Below are 4,944 nucleotides of genomic sequence, written 5' to 3'. Positions count from 1 at the left end.
ATGACCCCCTATGAACAAGCACTTTGGCGACAGTGGGAAGGAAAAACTCCCTTTTAACAGGAAGGAACCTTCGGCAGAACCAGGCTCAGGGAGGGGCGGGGCCATCTGCTGCGACCAGTTGGGGTGAGAGAAGGAAGACGGGATAAAGGACATGTTGTGGAAGAGAGACAGCGGTTAATAACAGGTATGATTCAGTGCAGAGAGGTCTAGACTTGACATGACTTAACTGTTTTGCGAATTTGCTTATTTTGCACATGAGAGTGACATTAATATTTATAAAGAAAACACACTGAGAATGACATACAATAATGATAATAATAATAATAATGATAATAATGATATGGAGGTACGACACACTAGGTTCCAAAGAAGCTCAAAAGCTGCAGTTGTTGAAACAAATGAATGCTTTACACTAACATGATATTGTTCATTGGACACATATATTTCCAGGTCCAGTGTATCTAATTATGCTGCTAAACTCACGAGTCACTTTATTAGGCACACTTGGATGAATGTACAGCTAACAAACTGTGAGATGCCATCAGGTCAATGTGGATCAAAATCCTTGAGGAATGCCATGAAGACAGTCATTAGCAAATGTACCTAAAGTATCTGGTGATGTAATGTTGTTTCCATATATTGTCTTAACCCTAAACAGAGGGTTTATGTATTTATTATAGAGCCTTGAATTGAATACTGTATAATTTTCTAATGTATTCCACCTGTTCTGATGAATGTATATAAAATACTGAAAACAGTTTTTTTATGAGTCAGTTATTTCAGAATATTTCATGTTTATCAAAACAAGTCGACATATTAAGTTTGCAGCCAAAAAGTGTATAATGAAGTACTGAAACATGTCACACAGAAATAGGAGAAAACTTGTGTTGATCACAGTGTATTTAATAGTGTAACAATGCTGACTTCAAATTAGAGAAACCAATTTGATGTTTGACTTTTTCTCTGTCTTCAAAAAATATCAGTGTTGTTTTTAAGACAAAAACATCATTCAATTGGGCTTAAGTTAAATATGCACACATATTTCTGTTTTAAGGCTCTTCAGACATGCTCCACTACATTAACCAGCTGTGTGTGTTATCTGATGCTGAACGGGGTTTTTAGTGGCGTTTTCAGAGCACTTTCATTAAAAACTGCTGCCTGCTGCAGATTAAAATGAGTCATATGAGAGTAAAGCAAGTAATTTGTGGCCACTCAGCTTAGAATAATGAGCCAAATGTTATTGTTAAGATAGGACAGCATTTGAGTGACAATAATTAATTTTTTAATGCACATGTTTTTCTTCTTTGTGAAAAACATTCTGCAAAAATTACCCACAAGTCTGCTTACAGTGCTTACAAGGAGTTTCAGATGTTAGAAAAGATATGCTTGGAGGAGTAAAGCTGTCAAGCATGGTGGCGGGTGATAGTATCATACTCTGGGCTGTTAAAACTGCTTTTTACTTTTTCCTCGGGAGTGCAGGTTTGCCTTAGGGCGGAGTCAAAGACCTCAATTCTTCTCCTCACACTTGGACAGCATCCCCACATCAAGTGGGCATGTGCAGCACACCGTTGCCAGATTGTCTTCACCTCCTGGATGGTGGATTTTTCCATGCTCCGATCAGTAATAATCTGTTCTCTCTCTGTTCCCTCCTGCTGTCAGCTGAACCCTGTTAATCAGTCTCCAGTCTCCTGCCTTTTGTCAGTGGAGCAAGTCCAAATGTTTTCTCAAAACCCGTAATCAAGCCCTACAAACCGAACCCCTAAAACACCCTGGATTGAAGTATTGGACTCCTTTTCCCCCTAGCTCTGAAAACCTTTCGGCAAAGTAGGACTGTAAACTTTGAACTCAGATTTGAGATCCATTCTCTACAACTCACTAACTCCCATCTCTCCTCCCCACAGAACAAACACCACAGCTGAGTCACCTCTTCCCCCTCCACAGGTCATCCCAGCATTTGTTAAATAAAGAAACATTTGATTTGCTGTTGAATGGTCTGCTGAGTCTGAATTTTGGGTCCTTGCATCCCACCATTATGACACCTCACTTTAAACTAACAGCTAAACTGTAGAAACTTGAACGCAGTTGTGTGTTCCAACAGGACAAAGTGGTCAAATATCCAGAAATATGCAGAAGCATCTGGTTAAGGTACAGCTTGCTGGGGGATAATTACCTACACATTACTGGGTTGTATGTATACTTTTAACCCTATGTGGATTAGAGAAAATCCTAAATCAATTTAAACATGCAGCTCAAAGAAATCAAAAGCCCAAACTTTATCAGGATGCATAAAAATTATGTAGAAGTCTTACTTATTTATTTGTAATCATTCACTGATTCGAATTTTACATTCTGCTTATGGCTCAAGTTCAGTTATTCTTTGCTACCTTGATGTTGACTAAATTCCTGCAACAGTACAGTTTACACTAGGCACATTTCTTGTCTTGAGCTGGATCAGAAAGCAGCGCTTGCCTGTAAACAACAGTTAAACTCATCGGACTAAGTCCAGAGACAGTCCTAAGATAAAATTACTGGTGGTAACCAGCACAACAAAGCGTTAAACGAATCAACCAAAGCCAAGACGGTCACCTGAACCCACATATAATTACTGTTCTGGAGATCTTCTCGCTGTAGTTTCACTGCACGCTCCTCTTTCCTGTTCCCTGTCGAGACAAGGAGAGTTTTGACACCTTCATGTGTGGACTCGCTCTGCTGCGCTACAATACACAGGGTTTCTATACAAACCTCATGCTTGTGGAGACAGAAAATTAAACACCAATTAGTCCTGCACGAGCTCTGTACTCTCTCAGCTTTTCTGCAGTGCGTGCGTGTACATGTGTTATGAAACAGAGTAATCATCAGCTGTAGAAGACTGTCAAGTAAGCGTCAAGTCAGATCTTGCAAAAACATACTACAAAAACAGCTTCTGTTTCAGCTATAGGAGACAAAACACTAAAGAAAGATCATGACATGGTTACTATAGAGCATCTCATCAGAGTATTGTTGCTAGGAAACAACTTGGATTCAGCTCGACTTCTTATAAAATGTTCATCATTAGGAAACTGGAACAGGGAGCAAACTTGTGCCCAAGTTTCCATGTTGCACTGTTTCTGCAGCTCTCCAGTGGTGATGAAAGAGCAGAGCGGCTCAGCATAAAGGTTAATATAATTTAAACCCTATCAGGTAAACAGAGCTGGTTCACAGCAGACATTTTGACTTGTGAAACACAAACACAATGAACGGCTAACATTACTAAGTGCTGAGCTGTGTTGCTGTAAGCAGCCATTGTTTATGTGATATTATTTTCAGCTGTTATGACAGAATGAATGTGACTCATTAAGGGGACGAGAAAGAAACAAGAGCTCTCTGCGGGGGAATATTTCAGCTTCCAAAAGGGAACACAGCAGAGAAAACGGCCACAACAGGGCACATCAATACTCATTTACAATCATAAGTGATTTCATTAACACTCAGCTTTACAAATATACAGAAGTTCAGACAAAATATGTAACGGTTTACTAACTACAACCTTTTAAAAACTAGTTAATGTTGTGAAGTCCTTGATTGATAAACAGACTCTCTGCCATCTATGTTTATTTTACTTTACCTTTACTTTTACTGAATTATGTTATATTCTGGTCAAACATGCAATGCTTTGAACATAAACTTAAAACAAACTAACAAAGATCAAAAGTCCTGCCTTCGCTAAACTAAGAGTACCAAATATTATACTATTCTACATGCAAACAAGATCATAAATAAAAGTATCGGCAGTGCGGCATGTGTGTGTGTAATTTTAAATCTGTCACATTTAGGTTTGCTAAGTGTTTGGATGATGCACATTGTTCTTAATAGTTGACTAAAGTCTAGAATCCACTGAGATGTTCTGCTTGACCTTTCTTGCTTTTCTGCTTTGCCTTGAGAAACTCCTGGGTTGCTTTAGCAGCCATGCGATAACACTGCCTCCACTGTGTTTGACAGATGCTTTGGATGATGAGCAGTTTCTCTCCTCCTCCATACTTGTCTCTGCTCATCATTCTGGTACAAGTTAATCAGAACTGTGCAGGCTCTTTTAAATGTTTGCTGCCAAAGTCTAATCTAGCCCCATATTCATTAGCGTAACCAGCTGTCTGCACCTTGTTGTAAAATCTTCTGTATTTACATTCATGAACTCTCCTTTTTAACAGGAAGAAACCTCATAAAGAACCAAGCTCAGGGAGGGGCGGCCATCTGCTGCGATTGGTTGGTGGTAAGAGGAGGGGAAAGAAAAGAGAGCAGAAGGAGACAGGACAAAAAATAAAGTGCAATATCTCTTCTTTTTTTAAAAAATTCTTGGATTCTAAGGTTGCTCTGTGATTCACAGCTCAAAATTATCATTTTATGTCTAATACTACTACCATCCACTGTCTTAAAGAAGCTATTTTAGCTCCTTTCCCTCTCTCTTTAAGGCAAGTTACTTCTGATTGGTTACCCCTTGCAAACAGCAGGTGGGGATAGTGTGCTCACAGTCAGGCGTGCATGCTTGAGATGACCATATTAGGGATATCCGCTCTCACTGACGTCACACAGAGTTAAAAGTAAAAGAAAAGAGTTTGGCCAGTCTGAAACCTGAACTCTTGGCTCACAGGGATTACTTACACAAATGCTGACATCATTATTTTGAAGTTTGGACATGTTTGTAAAATAAAATTAAATATACCCAAGTGTGCATAAAAGCCCCCTTCCATTTCTCACATTAAATGTGATAAAGTACTCACACTCCAATAATAGCTTGTTTGATGATGTGTGTGAAAAACACTGCTGCCAGGCTACTTTTATCTTCATTTTAAATCAGCTTGCTTAAAAAGGCAAGAAAGGCTCTGAGTTTTCTGAAGATTTATGTTTTTTTTCTGGAAAAACTTTAAAAAGATTCATTGGAGTTACAAACTGGTTGTACAACTGGCTGAC

The sequence above is a fragment of the Oreochromis aureus genome, linkage group 16 (assembly GCF_013358895.1).
Source record: "Oreochromis aureus strain Israel breed Guangdong linkage group 16, ZZ_aureus, whole genome shotgun sequence".
Classification (NCBI taxonomy): Eukaryota; Metazoa; Chordata; class Actinopteri; order Cichliformes; family Cichlidae; genus Oreochromis; species Oreochromis aureus.
This window is presented reverse-complemented; position numbering follows the sequence as displayed.